We start from the raw sequence: 17,214 nt of genomic DNA on the forward strand, positions 1-17,214 counted from the left end.
TCAGAGATCTTATTTTTCATTTGGATTATCGCTCTTCATTTTTGCACAGTACTTTTATTCATTTTGTACTAATGCTACTAGTCACCAATCCCTCCTTAAGAAGAGAAGGACAAAAAGGGAAAGAAGGGAAAAGCTCTTTTATGTATTACCAACTCCAGTAGGAAAGCTTTATGGGAGAACTGCCTGAAGCTTTGTCTAAATTTGGTGTTCTGGAATCACAGTGATTTCCCCCCCCCAAAAAAAAAAATTTTTTTTTTTTTTTTAGTTTACTTACCAGCTCCTGAAAGCGCTATCCATGTTTAATCCTTCTTAACTTTGTTGAAGTCCTTTCCATTAAAGGCATATCAGAATGGAAATCTCTTTTCCCATCACACCGGATTACAGATTGTTTCCTTGACTTCAGCCAGCTTGTGTCTCTGCTTCTTCCCGCTCACCTCCCCTGGTCTACCCCTCTCTGTCCCTTCCCTCTCTTTTTCCCATACCGTAGGAGCTGAAGCCTTTGCTTGGAGGTGCATGTAATCCTGCTTCCCAGTCTTGCTTGTGGCTTAAGGTTAAGCCTTTAACCTTATCGTGGAATAAGATTAAGATGGCATCATCCTAAATTATAACACTAATGAAATTTTTCAATAGAAATCTTGTATATTACGTATGTAATTAAATTCTTTAGTATTGCATATGCATCATGAACAAAATGGGAATTTTATATGCTGACATAAGAAAACCATTGCCATCAGGTCAATCCCAACTCATAGTGACCCCGTTGGACAGAGCAGAACTGTCCCATAGGGTTTCCAAGGCCGTAATCTTCATGGAAGCAGACTGCCACATCTTTCTGCCTTGGAGTGCCTGATGGGTTTAGACCACCGACCTTTTGATTAGCAGCCTAGTGCTTAACCACTACACCGCCAGGGCTCCTTACATGCAGACATAGGACTGAATAAATATTATATCTATGGGGGAAAATGCCATTTATATTCCAAACAATCAGATTAAGTGATCTTTAAGAAAACAAACTTCATGGAGTCTAGATACTACTTGCGTTATGATGCTTTGCCTTTTTCACAGCACCTAGCCCCATGCAGTTGCATATTAACCATGCAACCAATGTTTGCTGAATAAGAGAGTGAGGAAATGAATAAATAAATGTGATTTGTTTTTAAATACTTGGATTAGTACATATTTTTAATTCAGCACACATGTTGCATTTACACCTTTATTTTCAAATGAATTTTATCCTTTTTCCATTTTTAGAATCTTTATGAAAATTAAGGTTAATTTCACATAGTCTTACTGCAAGTATTGATGTCGTCATTATGAAAAATACACTCACAGAATAAATTAAGGACAGGAATCTTGCTGTGTTACCTAACAATGGGGTTGTTGGTATTTCATGTACCTGGAAATATAATCAGTCTGTTCTCGATTTGTAATCCTATAAAAGCAAAATTCTTGGTCCTTTTCTCCCTTTAGGAATGAGAGATAGAATGACTTGCTGTTTCTAATTACTATGCATTTGGTAAGAAGATGCCATTTCTTCTACCTTCTTCAGCTAGCTTGCCTAGTGAAGCATATGCCTAACCCTGTAGTCTGTTACTTATCAAGCCTTAGTCAAAACCCATGGCATCAGATGATAACATAGCTTACCTTTGTCCTTGCCCCGTTACCCTCAACTCAGACGTTGAAGAATCAGTGGAAAAATAAAATTTGTTTTATGAAATTTCTTTTTATAACCATCTTCTTGATAAAATGTGTGCATATTCTGAGGGATAGTTATACTTTGTATTAATAGTGTTGGGTCAAGATTAAAAATCCCAAAGGTATTTTTTTAGGATATTAGATTCTCTAATGATGTCTTTCTGATTGGTAGGTTGGTTGATACCCTAAGAGGAAGAAATAAGTGTAGATCAAAATCTGATTTTAAAGATTCTCTTCCTTGAGGAAGAATGCATATGTGTTTGTGTCTGTGGGAGAGTATGTACATCTTAATGTACGTTTAGTAGTATGTTATAGTAATATTTTAGACATTTTAAATGGTACCATGTCCTAGGAAAATGTTTTGTTTAAATATATTTCTTAATGTTATTTTCTCAGTTTATTTATTTGTCTATTTATTTGACTTCCGATCATCCTTTTGACTCTAAAATAGGGTTGCCAGATAAAACACAGGAAGCCCAGTTAAATTTGAATTTCAAATAAATAATTTTGTAGTATAAATAAACCTAGAAGAGCATCTTGTTTTTTTTTTTTGTAATTGGCTGACTATCAACTCTAAAGATCTCTATATAGTTTATAGTCGATAGAACATTAAATGTAGCATTCATTCTCAAAGAGTTTATATAACGTGTGGTGTGGTAAAAAGAGCAGTGGACTTAAAATCAGAATAGTTCTGCCACTAACTAGCTTCATGACCTTTCCAAAGGTTATGACATCTCTGGGCCTCATTTTCTTTCTCTGTAAAAATAAACGGTTGGATTAAACGGCTCCTAAATCTATGAATATAAAGAGTCTCAATGTTTCCCTTCTCCATACATTAGTAAACGTAAGTGACTCAAAACAAAAGTTTAGTGAAAATAGAAAGTAGCTGGTTATAAACTTTCTTGTATGTGTATTCCTAGTAGATGTATGGTAACTGTGGGCGTGAAATAGTTAAGGCCTTCAAGAGGATTTGGGGCTGAACCAGTACCTTAGTAGGTGTTGTGGTATTTAGATAGGGAATAATATGAACAGAGACCCTACAGTCACAAGGAAAAGACACATTCGGGAATTAGTGAGTAAACCAATTGGCCAGGATAGTTTTTGAAAGAGCTGTTAATTCATAAGTTTACAATGCTATCTATATATTGAGTAAAACTTAATATTTATCAGAATACTAAAGATACATGTTTATTCAATGTGACATTTGCCACTTTTTAAAGAGAAATATTTGTGAGGTATTTTACATGGAATGGGAATGGGATGGAGGAATTACCTCTGGAGAAAAGGTAATTACTGAGCTCAAATTGCTTTTCACTTGAAGGTGTGGTATCAAAATAGATTATACTTTCCCTGGTGAAAATATGGGTGAATGGTTATACATTTTTGCTTGATTACTTCAGCCCATGTGAATTTCTTCCACGACCAAAGTTCCTTAGCAATTAAAAACTATAGCTCACTTTTTCCCCCTCAAACTCCATTTCTTTGAACAGTAGTACTTTAAGGTACTATGTGAGAAAAAAGGTTCTGAAGTCAAATACGTTTGGGAAGTGCTGCCTAGTCTGTGCTACTTTAAGAATGTTTACAACCCATTTTAGTACATGAAAAGCCCAGTCAAGAAGCCTGTATAGCTGATTAACTCATTCATTCTCAAACGTGTTTGATCTTTGAACTCTTTTATGAGTAGCATGTACTGACATCTCACAGAATTAGTGTTCTTTGGAGCATACTTTGGAAAACACTGATTTGTAACCTATAACTTTGTACTTGTCTGTTTCCTACATATATAAATACATAGAAGAAATACTTACTGTTCTAACATAGTATGTAATTTTTTGATATATCATTTGGTTTGATTCTTAGATTTACCTTAGTTACCACAAAGGTGAAGTGCCCTCATCACATATGGGCTTAAGCATAACAATGACTGTGAGGATGGTGCAGGACTGGGCAGGGTTTCATTCTGTTGTACGTAGGGTCACTATGAATTGGAATCAACAGCACCTAACAACAACAACATATCGGGGTTACATGATACCAGCATGATTTATTACTGGTGATGTTAACTTTGATCACTTGATTAAGGTGTGTTTGTCAGATTTCCTATTGTAAAGTTACTATTTTTCCCTTTCCATATTCGGTTCTTTGGAAGTGGGCTAAGTCCAACATACATTCAAGGGGAGGCAAATAAAGCTCACTTCCTAAATGGAGTGTCTACATATACTATATGGAATTCTATAAAGGAGATGTGTGTCTTCTTCCCATTTATTTATATATTCAATTGTTTATATCAGTATAGGCTCATGTATATTTATTTTATACTTTGGGTTATAATCAAGTATTACATTATTTGTTGCTCAAATTGTTCCGACTTTGGCACCATTATTCACAATAGCAAAAAGATGGAAACAACCTTAGTGCCCACAAACAGATGAATGGGTAAATAAACTATGGTACATCCACACAGTGGAATACTACACAACGATAAAAAACAATGGTGACTCTGAAACATCTCTCAACATGGATGAATCTGTAAGGTATTATACTAAGTGAAATAAGTCAATCACAAAAGGACAGATACTATATGAGACCACTGTTACAAAAACTCAAGAAAAGGTTTACACGCAGAAAGAAATAATCTTTGATGGTTACGAGGGAGGAGAGTGGTAGAGAGGGATGAACACTAACTAGATAGTCTTGTAGATTCTGACTCATAGCCATCCTGTGGGACAAAGTAGTACTGCCCTATAGGGTTCCCAAGGAGCAGCTGGTGGATTCGAACTACTGACCTTTTGGTTAGCATCCGAGCTCTTAACCACTCTGCCACCAGGGCCCCAGATAGTAGATAAGTGGTAGCTTTGGTGAAGGGTAAGACGGTACACAATACTGGGGAAGTCAGCACGGCTTGACCAAGGCAGAGTTGTAGAAGCTTCATAGACCCATCCAAACTCCCTGAAGGACTGAGTTACTGGGCTGAGGGCTGGGGCCATGGTCTTGAGGCACATCTAACTCAATTGGCATATCATAGTTTATAAAGAAAATGTTCTACAAACGATTGTGGTAAGTAGTATCTGGGGTCTTAAAAGCCTGTGAGCAGCCATCTGGAGGAAAGGAGAATGAAGAAAATCGAAGACATGGAAAAAATTAGTCCAAAGGACTAATGGACTACAACTACCACAGCCTCCACCAGACTGATCCCAGAACAGCTAGGTGGTGCCTGGCTACCATCACTAATTGCTCTGACAGGGATCACAATAGAGTGTCCCAGACAGAGCAGGAGAAAATTGTAGAAAAAAATTCAAACTCTCAAAAAAAGACCAGACTTACTGGCCTGAGAGAGACTGGAGAAACCCCCAAGAGTATGGCTCCTACACACCCTTTTAACTCAATACTGAAGTCACTCCTGAAGTTCCCCCTTCAGCCAGAGATTAGACAGGCCTATAAAACAAACACTAACACATGTGAGGAATGTGTTTCGTAGTTCAACCACATATACAAGACTAAATTGGCACACTCGCCCAAAAGCAAAGACGAGAAGGCAGGAAGGGAAAGGGAAACTGGAAGAATGGAAATGGGGAACCCGAGGTGGAGGAGGAGAGGTTGGCAATCAATTGCCAACACTGCGGGGTTGTCACAAAATAAATTGTGTATTAATTGTTTAATGAGAAACTAATTTGTTCTATAAACTTTCACCTAAAGCACAATTAAAAAAAAAAAATTGTTCCAACTTTGTCCATTGGGAACTCTTTAAGTTTGGCCCTTGTGTCCCTTGGATAATGCCCCCCATTCTTTTGATTTTTGAGCATTTATTTTCTGGCACTGCAGGATACTCCAGGCTCATGTGTTTTTTTCCCTGCCTCAGCCCTACAATCAACTGTATGTTTATTTTGATGCTTATATCGTCCCAAGTTAGGCCAGTGGAAACTCCTTCAGGATGACTTAGGTGCCCTTTTGATATGACCCCATCTAACTATCCGTCTGTCTATCCATCTAAATCTATGGATGGGTCCTTTTTTTTTTTTTCACCCCTTCTTACGTTCTGGTTGAACAAGATGTTTCAGGCTCATGTTGTACCTTCCTTGCCATAGTCCTGGGATCAGCTCTTTGACCAAGAAGTCTTGGTTTCTTTTGGTGAGGAACGATATTTAGAAACTAAGATATGGGTACTAAGTGGCTCATTGCTACTAGGGTATCATTGTTTGTAGGCCCCTTGTCAGTGGACAGAACTCAGAAATAAATAAATTATACACATTCATGAATTCCTACTTAAGCCTCCAATTCCAGTCCAGCCCCACATTCCCTTTTCCATATCTGAATCTCCCTTCTACAATGAGAACAACTCAGGCTCCCAGCAACATCGATATACCTACTTAATTGTTTAATGCTACAGTATGTATAAAATACTTGGAAAATTGCTATACCCACACCAATATGAAAAATGAACCTCCTAAGAAGAGTTTATAAAGTTTATTTGTAATGCTTTTTTTCTGTAGGTTGATAATATATGGTCACAATACTGTGTTCTAAAGTTATTTAGGTTTTGTTGTTTATTTCCCACCTTCATTGTGTTTATATTATTGCTTTGGGTTAGTTGGTTTTGTTTTCATTCTGTTTTGGTGGTCTTTTTTTTTTTTTTTACCCTGCCTTGTTGATTTAAGTTTATTTTTTTGAATATGTAGAACATAATTCCAAAAGTTGAAAGTACACCAAAGGTACGCTGAGAGACGTGTCACTCCCTCCCCATCTTTTCTACTTGTGCCCCACCCTTGACCCTTCATCAAGTAGGTCACCAGTTCCATTGGTTCTGATTTATCCTTCCTGTGTTCCCTTTTGCAGAAGGAAGTAGGTACATGCATTTTCTTTATTTCTCCTCCTTTCTAACACAAAATATAATATATTTACTCTTTTGCACTTTGCGTTGTCTCATTACCAGTATATTCTGGAAATCAGTCCCACACAGCCCCTAGAGAACTTCCTTGTTCCTTTTTACAGCAGCATACTCTACCACTGTGTGTATATACCAGGGTTTTTTCAATCACTTTTCTATGTTTGGGCATTTAAATAGTTTCTGGTTTCTTGCAATTACAAATAATGCTACAAAGAACAGGCTCATGTATGTACTTTTGTATTATTGGAGATGTATTTTCAGGGTAATTCCCTGGAAGTTGGATTACTAGGCTGAAGGGTAAATGCATATGTAGTTTTATTAGATATTGTCAAAATCCCCTCCACAGGGGTTTGTATCATTTTACATTCTAGCAGGAGTTAAATACAACTGGACCTAGAACAACTAAGAGGCTCTTCAGTCTAACAGGTTACGAGATGAAAGTCACAGCTATGATTAACTCCCTGAAGGATCCCAGCTTCTTGGGGTCTCCTGTGACCAAACCAGCCTCCTCCCAGAATGGACTGAGAGCATCTGCAAGAAGTTCAGCAGTTATCCCACCTCTCAGAGTGATTGTAGCTGCCCAGAGGAAGACTGTGCTATCAGGATTGCTCAAAGGAATCCCACCTTCATCACCAGTTGTATCAAACCAGCCCAGGAAGGCTGAGATCACCCACCCCTAAAGCCAAATGTGTGGTGGATAATAAATCTCACTCGACGTGCTATGTCCTGTAGAAACCCCAGTTTCCCTTCCCTGGTCAGTTCATACCCCCAGCTGCTCTATGCAGCTCTTCCCTCTCATACCTGTTCACCTGGGGCTAAATCAGGCCCCTTCCTGAGGCTGAGTTAGCATCAGGCCCCCAGGTGGTCCTTCTGGGTCTGGTCAGTCCCCACTCATTGATCTCAGGTGTGGTCCGGCTCTCAGGAACCAGGACCAAAGACCAAATTGTTCACTGCAAGGGAGTTCCACACTTCACAAATACATAGAACTCCTGAGGAGTATTAATGGCAGATTCTAAAACAACTAACAAAAATTAGGATGAGCCAAACATGTCTTACACAGACAGTGGAAAAGAATACTTGAAATTGGAACTGTTCCCCAAAATCTGTACTGCTCAGGTTAGCACCTGCCATTCATGAGGGACTTAAGACAGATTTTTTCACCTATCATTCATGGCCTTATAGAAACCTTTTTTTCACATAATTACTTGCATCTTAAAACAGGATTTGGGGTTTCAGTCTGACCAGTTCTTCCCTGAAAAGTGGCGGGGGGAGGGTAGCAATTAATGATCACTTCAGAAATATAGTTTCCTTCAGAAGGAACTTGTACTATCTGTTTGAACTTTTTGAAGCCTGAATATATAAGCACCCAAGTACTGGGTTTCTGGGGTTAGTTTAATTTTTTTTTTCTTCTTTTTTATTTTGATTGTAGATTTGCTAGTTTCCTTTATGGTTACCTTATAATTTACCTCTATTTTTCTAAGTTTAAAATCTTTTATTTTGTGATACACACCTTAACTTCCACTCCATATGAAAGTTCTATAACTATTTAGTCCCTCTTTTTGTTTTAATGTTGTCATCTTTTACGTATTGAAGTCTTTGTTTCCCTGTTTGCAGTGTTTCAGCTTTGACTTGTTTTTGTGACTTCCCTATCCAGGTTTATACCTGGTTGTTCTGTCCTGTGTTCTAATCTTGGGTTGTTATCTGATATTACTGGTTCCATAGCCGGAGGACTTCCTGTAATATTTCTTGTAATTTTGGTTTGGTTTTTACAGATTCCCTTAACTTTTGTTTATCTGGCAATGCCCTAATTTCACCTTCATATTTGAGAGACAGTTTTGCTGAATATATAATTCTCGGCTGGTATTTTTCCCTTCAAGGTTTTGTATATGTCACCCCGTTGCCTTCCAGCCTGTGCGTTTCTGCTGAGTAGCCAGAGCTTAGTCTTACTGACTGTCCTTTGTCGGTGACTTTTCATTTATTCCTAGCCACTCTTAAAATTCTCTCTTTATCTTTGGTTTTGGCAAGTTTAATTATAATGTCTTGGTGACTTTCTTTTGGGACCTACCCCGCGTGGGGTTTGATGAGCTTCTTGGATAGATATCTTTTCATCTTTCACAATATTGAGGAAGTTTCCTGCCAACAAGTCTCTGTATTTTCTGTTATCCCCCTGTGTCCTGGTACTCCAGTCACTCGTAGGTTATTCTTCTCGATAGAGTGCCACATAATTCTTAGAGTTTCTTCATTTTTTTTTAATTCTTTTATCTGATTTTTCCTCAGATACGCTGCTGTCAAGTGCTTTATCTTCAGTCTCACTAATTCTGACTTACATTGCCTCAGTTCTGCTCCTGTGACTTTCTATTGAATTGTCTAATTCTGAAATTTTATTGTTAATCTTTTGGATTTCTGTTTGCTGTCGCCCTGTGGATTCTAGCAGCCTATTAAATTTGTCATTCAGATCTTGTATAACTTTCCTAAGTTCCTCTATTGCTTTGTCTGGGTGTTCCCTTGGCTTGGTCTGAGTTTTACCTGATCTCCTTCTTGACCTCTTGAAGAGCTCTGTATGTTAATCTTTTGAATTCTACCTCCATTAATTCCAAGATGTTCTCTTTCTCCAGATTTCCTGGTCCTTTGTTGTGGTTGCTTTCTGGAGCCATCATGACCTGCCTCTTTGTGTGATTTGATACTGTCTGTCATCGCCGACCCATCAATATGTTATTATATTTATTTATTGTATGTTTGCTTACCCTGTCCTAGTTTTTTGTTTTGTTTTATTTTCATATGCCCAAATAGGCTGGTCATGTGAGCTACTCAGGTTATTGGCGTCTTCGAAGCTTTCACGTCCTGTCACCAGGTGATGAGAGCTACTGCTAGGTGTGTGAGCCCAGGAGTACATTTATTTGTGTGGTTGCAACTCAGGTGCCCAGGTCATTGGTCACCAAGTGTGTGGTGCAGACTTTCACCTACAGTCCTAGACGGGCAGGGCTATCTATGTAGGGGTGATTGGAACAGGCACAGGTATCCGGCTGCAGCAGGGGGTTATGTGCTGAGCAAAGTAAGGGGCTGATGGTTGCCCCTGAGTGCCTAGGTAGGTGAGTTCTGCAGCCAGACTTTGGGCACCCAGTGCTGTTGGCCATAAGGGCTGGGAGGCAGCACTTATTCTCAGACCCCTGTCACGGATGGCTAGGCAGAATGGGTAAAACCGCCAGTCCTCAGACCCCCAATGTGGGTGGGTGAGGACCCTGCTTAATGGACAGGGTGGTGTCAAATATCTTGAATCTGCCATTCCCACTTAGCTGTTGCAGATGAAGATAGGCTTCAGGTATATATACCCTGTTGTACTATGCTAATAAGGCTTTCACTGTTGAATGGGCGCACACAGGTCTAGGCAGGGGTGAAAGGCATTCAAAGTCCGTGGGTCCCTTATGCCTGTGCCTAGCAAAGGGGCAGTCCCTGCCCTGAGTTCACAGTTTAGGGGGGGCGTGGTGATTTTTTAAAGCTGAGAGACTTGTTTCGGCTTGGTTAGTCCTGAATATCCAGCTTAGGGGAGTGGCGGTGGGGCGTTGTTTGTTTGTTTGTTCCCAAAAGCTAGGAGACTGGTTTGGGTGCAGTAGGTCCTATTTCTGGCTTAGGGGGCTTGGCAATTGTTGAATACTGCAGGACTGGTGTCAGAGTGGAGCGGGGAAGCGGGTAGGTGAGGGGAAAGGAGGCACTTCTCCACTGCTAAGTTCCCAGAGCGGGAAGGTTATTTTGATTCCATGTGGTAGGTTAGATGCTTGCACTTAACTTCCGCAGATCCAGTGCCACTTCCCCCGGCTCCAGAGGCTTGTGCAAACTCTCCACCATCCAGTCTCTCCCGATGTGGTAAAGTGTGTCCTGAGCGCTACTGCTTGCCTCTGCCCGTGTTCACCAGCCAATCCATCCCACCGGGCGCCATCTAGCTCAAGTCTGTCACTTCTTCGTTGCTTCTGAACTGTCTCTCCGTCCCCTTGCCTCTCAATCCAGCTCCTCAACTTTGTCTTTGATGTTCAGGGCTCCTAGATAGTCACATATAATCAATCCACTTCAAGTCTTTGTTGTAAGAGGGACCACAGGAAGCATGTGACTGTTCTGCCATCTTGGCCCCCCTCCATAGGTTAATTATTTCTTTGTTTTAGTACATTTGCTTTTTAAAGTCATGTTTCCTTTACACACTCGGTCTATATGGTTTTCACCTATTTCCTCTAATAGGATTCCTATTACTATTTTAGGCCAGTCGAGAGGCAGGAAAAAGGTCAAAGCAGCCTGAATTAGTAAAAATACTAGTATAGAATATTTTACAAGAAGTATGTAGTGATTTGAACCCTTAAAGACTCCTTTGCAGATCTCCTGTCAAGAATAGTCCAAGTCATCTAGCTCAATTGGTGTAACATAGTTTATAGAGAAAGTGTTCTACATTCTACTTTGGTGAGTAGCATCTGGAGTCTTAAAAGCTTGTAAGTGGCCATCTAAGATACTCCACTGGTCTCACTCCATCTGGAGCAAGGGAGAATGAAGAAAACCAAAGACACGAGGGAAAGATTAGTCCAAAGGACTGATGGACCACAACTACTGCAGCCTCCACCAGACTGAGTCCAGCACAACTAGATGGTACCCGGCTATCACCATTGACTGCTCTGACAGGGATCACAGTAGAGGGCCCTGGACAGAGCTGGAGAAAAATGTAGAACAAAATTCTAACTAAAAAAAGACCAGACTTACTGATCTGACAGAGAGTGGAGAAAGCCCGAGAGTATCACCCCTGGACACCCTTTTAAAGTGAGTACCAGAGTGACTCCTGAGGTTCACCATTCAGCCAAAGTTTAGACAGGCCCGTAAAACAAAATGAGACTAAATGGGCACACCAGCCCAGGGGCAAGGATGAGAAGGTAGGAGGAGGGGTCAGGAAAGCTAGTTAGGGGAAACCCAAGGTGGAGAAAGGGAGAGTGTTGACACTCATGGGGCAACCAGTGTCACAAACCAATATGTGTGTTGTTTAATGAGAAACTAATCTTTTTTTTTTTTTAATCTGCTTTGTAAACCTTCATCTAAAGCACAATTAAAAAAAAAAAAATAGTCCAAGTGATTTTTTGGTTATCAGTTTGTATGTAGTAGATTCTTCTAGTGTAGAGAGTAAGAAAACCCTTGTTTTTGAAATTTCTGTTATTCATTGGGAACACTGACATTTTTGGTGGCTTTCTGCTCTTGTACTTTCTGTGGCTGCTGTAACTACAGCTACAAAAAAACTTTTGGTTAAATGGGAGATTAAAATGTGTGCAAAAAAGTATTGGGGCTGTTCTTCCTGATATTAAAAAAAAAAAAAATTATTGGAAATATCTATTTCTGGGAAGCTGGCATTTTTCTGATTCTTGAAGTTCTTAAAATTACTTCATTTATCTCATTTTCCAAATAATCTTACTGTCATTGTTAATTTATGTAGGAAAAATTTTCTACATGAAAGTTGATTATGAATCTTCACTCAGACCCTGATTAGTTTGGTTCAGTTCAACAAATACTTTTCAGGGCTGCCAGAAATTGTGCTAGGAACTATAAAGATAAATAATCACAAATTATAGTTCATATTGTCTGAAATTATGCATTTGTTACATTCATTTGTTTTTTAAAGAAGAAAAATTATGTTCTTTGGGATAGCCCTGTTGTTGTTAGGTCCTGTCAAGTTGGTTCCAACTCATAGCAACCCTGTGTACAACAGAACTAAACACTGTCTGCCCCTGTGCCATCCTCACAATTACTGCTGTGTTTGAGCCCATTGTAGCAGCCACTGCGTCAATCTATCTCATTGAGATTCTTGCTCTTGTTCGCTGACCCTCTGCTTTACCAAGCATGATGTCCTTCTCCAGGGACTGGTCCCTCCTGATAACAATACCAACCTGTGATATGCAGATGACATACGTGAGACGAAATCCTCGCTTCTGAGGAGCATTCTGGCTATACTTCCTCCAAGACAGATCTGTTTGTTCCTCTGGCAGTCCACAGTATATTCGGCGTTCTTCACCAGCACCGTACTTCCAAGGCATCAACTCTTCTTCAGTCTTCCTTATTCATTCTCCAGCTTTCACATGCATGTGAAGTGATTGATAATACCATGGCTTGGGTCAGGTGCGCCTTAGTCCTCAAAGTGACATCTTTACTTTTTAACACTTTTGAGTAAGAGGTGTTGTACGGCAGATCTGCACAATGCAATGCATCATTTGATTTTTGACTGCTGCTTCCATGGGTTGTGATTGTAGATCCAAGTAAAATTAAATTCTTGACAACTTCAGTATTTTCGCATTCATCACGATATTGCTGATTGGTCGAGTTGTGAGGATTTTTGTTTTCTTTCTGTTGAGGTGTAATCCATGTTGAAGACTATATAGTCTTTGATCTTCATCAGTAAGTGATTCAAGTCCTTTTCACTTTCAGCAAGGAAAGTGGTGTAATCTGCATATCACAGGTTGTCCTCCAGTCTTGATGGCGCACTCCTCTTCATATAGTCCAGCCTCTCAGATTATTCGCTTAGGATAGAGATTGAGTCATGAAAGGATACAACCCTGACACACACGTTTTTCTGATATTAAACTACTCAGTATCCCCTTGTTCTGTTCAAACGACTGTCTCTTGGTCTATGTACAGGTTCCACATGAGCACTATGGTGGGTAAGATTGTGTGTCAGCTTGGCTGGGCCATGATTCTCAGTGTTTCGGCAGTCATATAATGTTATGATCGCTTCCCTGTTGAGATTCAATATGTGATCACCTCCATGATAGGATCTGCTGTGAGTAGCCAGTCAGTTGAAAGGGAGTTACCTTGGGCGTGTGGGCTGCATCGAATATAAGTGGACATTCCGGCAAGGCTTGGGGCATTTTGCTTGTGCTGGGTCCTACAGCTGGCTCCTGTTCATTTGACCTCTCATTCTTGGGGCTTGAGCTAGCAGCTTGCCTGTGGTCTTGCTTGCTGATGTTGGAACTCATCTATCTTCAAAGCCAGTGAGCAAGAGCCCTTCTCTCCAACCTGCTGATCTTGGGTACCCCAGCCCTTGTGGCTACGTGAATCAGGAGAAGCCTCTCTCCTGACCCATGGACTTGGAACATTTAGGTCTGTACAACTGCGTGAGCCATTTCCTTGATATAAATTTCTATATATTTATACACTTTACTGGTTTTGCTTCCCTAGAGAACCGAGCCTAAGACAAGTGCAGTTAAGAGTTCTGGGATTCCCAGTCTTTGAAGCATTATCCATAACTTATGATCCACACACCAGTTGGATCCACACACCAGGTCTGTTCCACATTCAGCCTCTGTCCTTGTTCTGATTGATGATATTGAGCTTTTCGATCGTCTCTTTCCACGGATGTAGTCAGTTTGATTTCTGTGTATTCCATCTTGCAAGATCCATATGTATAATTGCCATTTATGTTGTTAAAAAATGGTATTTGCAGTGAAGTCATTGGTCTTACAAAATTCTATCATATAATCTCCAGTGTCGTTTCTGTCACCAAGGCCATATTTTCCAACTACTGATGCTTTTTCGTTTCCAGCTTCCGCATTCCAATCACCAGTGATTATCAGTGCATCTTGATTGCATGTTTGATCAATTTCAGACTGCAGAAGTTGGTAAAAATCTTCAATTTCTTCATCTTTGGCATTAGTGGTTTGTGTGTATACTTCAATAATATTCATATTAACTTGTCTTCCTTGTAGGTGTATGGATATTATCCTATCACTGACAGCGTTTTTCCTTTACAATAGATCTTTAAATGTTCTTTTTGATGATGAATATGATGCCATTCCTCTTCAATTTGTCGTTCCTAGCATAGTAGACCATTCAATTGTCTGATTCAGAATGGCCAGTACCAGTCCATTTTAGCTCACTAACGCCTAGAATGTTGATCTCTATGTGTTCCATTTTATTTTTGATGACTTCGAATTTTCCTAGGTTCATACTCTGTATATTCCATGTTCCGATTATTAATGGATGTTTGCGGCCATTTCTTCTTATTTTGAGTTGTGCCACATCAGCAAATGAAGGTCTCAAAAGCTTGACTCCATCACGTCATTAAGGTCGATGCTACTTTGAGGAGGCAGCTCTTCCCCAGTCATATTTTCAGTGTCTTCCAATGTGAGGGGCTCATTTTTTGGCACCATATCCGACAATGTTCTGCTGCTATTCATAAGGTTTTTACTGGCAAGTTTTTTTTAGAAGCAGATTGCCAGGTCTTTCTTCCTAGTCTGTCTTAGTTTGGAAGCTCCGCTGAAACTTGTCCACCATGGGTGACTCTCCCGGTATTTGAAATACTGGTGACATAGCTTCCAGCATCACAGCAACACGCAAGCCACCACAGTATAACAAACGGATAGGCAAGTGGTAGCCATCTAGCAATATCCCTAGGTAGTAAAATTAATAACAATTTTTTGTGCTTCTCTAAGTAGTTCCTTGCTATAAGACTCAACATATTCATGACTAATAAAAATCTTCACTGGTAAGAATTGCCAACTAGAATTTTTTTTTTCCCATTAATTAAAAGAAGTTCTTTATATAATTGAAAGAAGTGATCATCTTGATAAATTTTACTACATTACTGTTTGCTTTATATTTACTTATTGAAACAATCTTTCTTCCTTTCCTCTGTGGGAAAGATATTGCCTTATCAGACTGGGACTACTAATGTCTAAGAAGTACAATGATTGCAAATCTTCTCTACAACTTTTCTACTCTCTTTTGTGATATAGATAGATTTTTTTTAGTAATTGACTCCAAAACTCAGAATATAAAATTCTTTGTGCCAAAATACACATCCTATCCTAGGTGTCCTAAAATGAATTTCTCTGGGGAGAGAAAAGTGGGGTGGAGGAGGTGGTTGTCTTTATCATTAGTAACCTGTATGCCTTTTAACTAAACTAGTAATTAATTGACATTTTAAAAATATTATGAAAACTATAAATCTGGAACTCCATTATCAGAAGCTTTACTACAACTTTTTAATTGAAAATAATTCTGATGAATTTTCCCTTTACCTTTTGCTTTCCCTTTTTTCTGCTGCTTCCTCTGAAGTCTCCTTCCAAATGGTTTTGGAAACTGGTTCCAGTAAGTTTGCCCAGCTCCTTCAATTTGCTGTCCAGAACTGTAATTGTAGAATGATTTCGTTGATGTCTTGCTGGTGTAGTCGTTTTATGTAATTCTGTTAGTCACTGCATAGAGATTGAATTTTAAGGCATTTGATCATAATGCAAAATAGAAAGATCACAGTCTAGCCAAAGTTTGGTTGCAAAGTGACTTTTAAAATAATTTAAAGGGTAAGCATCCTTTTGCTAATCTTGTCAATTTTCACAGACCATCAATAAGTAGATAAAATGATGAATATGTATTCTCATTAATTTATAACCATTTTAGTACAAGTGAATTTGAATTGTGTATATAAATTATTGGTATTTCAAAAGTCATCTTTTTGAGAAAATAATTTCATTTTTAGTCTGAATTGCAGGGGTTAATTTTTGTGGGATAAAGAATGTGCCAGTTCTCTGTATCCTCACCACTGGTGGACCTAAGCTGTATTAAATTCTAATTTGATTTGAAGGGTCGACTTTCAGGATTGAATCTGTGTGGTTAAACCATTTAAAAAGTATTTTACACCCTCTAGAATAAAAGTATAACTTAGAAATACACCATAATGTTGAAATATAGAAAATATGATGCTTCTTTAGAACAGAGAATGTTTCCAAGCATTGAATTTATAATGCACATAGGATGTTCAAGTATATGGCTGTATAACTTTCATGAACTGCAGTTGAATTTTCTGGGAGTTGCATATAACCTCAAGATACAGAGTTGTTCTACCTGATGTATCTTCTAGGATACAATAATAGGGAAATGTTTTCGCAGGCCACTTAACAGTTCTCTGATTGTCTAGTCTAAACCATAGGCATTTACTGGTAAAACCATGTAAAGCTCTCTCTGTGTGTGTATATTCTTCGTACAGAAGTGTTACTTGGCAGAGGCCAATAGAACAAATTACATGATTCGGTCCTTTGTTTCATGATGGTGGGTGCTCAGCTCAGTCCATTTTGGATTGTAGGCTGAAAACAAGCTAGTCCTAGAGAAGATATGGGAGGTTTGGGACTGAGTCCAGCCCAATTTACAGATTTCCAATAGGCATACTTTTTGTTTCTAGATGGCCAAAGAAAAGAGTGTAAAGATCTGGAACAGTGCTTACCAAATATGAGAAAGGTACCTTAAGGCCAGAAAATGCTACTGTTTGATTTCTTTTTTCTCCCTTTCTTCCTCAACCTCTTCCCCCCACCCCCCCCCCCCTTTTAAACTGGTTGATTTTAAAGTAACCCCTACCAGCAAAGCGAGGAAATTTTCTAAGAATTATTTAAAAACCAGTAATCCATCAAAGAATCTGTGTATTACATGTGAGTATTTTTTCTCTGAATATAGGTACTCTGTGAGTTAAGAATATTCCATTAAGCACAAATATCTAGCCTGTGCTGAATAATAGGAAAAAACTTCTCTGAAAACCTTTAAAAAGAAAACATGTTCAAGAGTCTTGTCCCTAGGTAGCCAGTGAGAGAGAAATAGGCATAAGTATCTCCTTCTTCATTAATACATATGCTTTT

At 39.1% G+C, this 17,214-nt stretch overlaps 1 protein-coding gene across 2 annotated transcripts in view; it reads left to right on the top strand.

Annotated features, from left to right (window-relative positions):
- CAMSAP2 (calmodulin regulated spectrin associated protein family member 2) overlaps positions 1-17,214 on the top strand; it is a 154,672-nt gene that overhangs the window by 103,606 nt on the left and 33,852 nt on the right. The window lies entirely within an intron of this gene.

This window comes from Elephas maximus, chromosome 18 (assembly GCF_024166365.1).
Source record: "Elephas maximus indicus isolate mEleMax1 chromosome 18, mEleMax1 primary haplotype, whole genome shotgun sequence".
NCBI lineage: Eukaryota > Metazoa > Chordata > Mammalia > Proboscidea > Elephantidae > Elephas > Elephas maximus.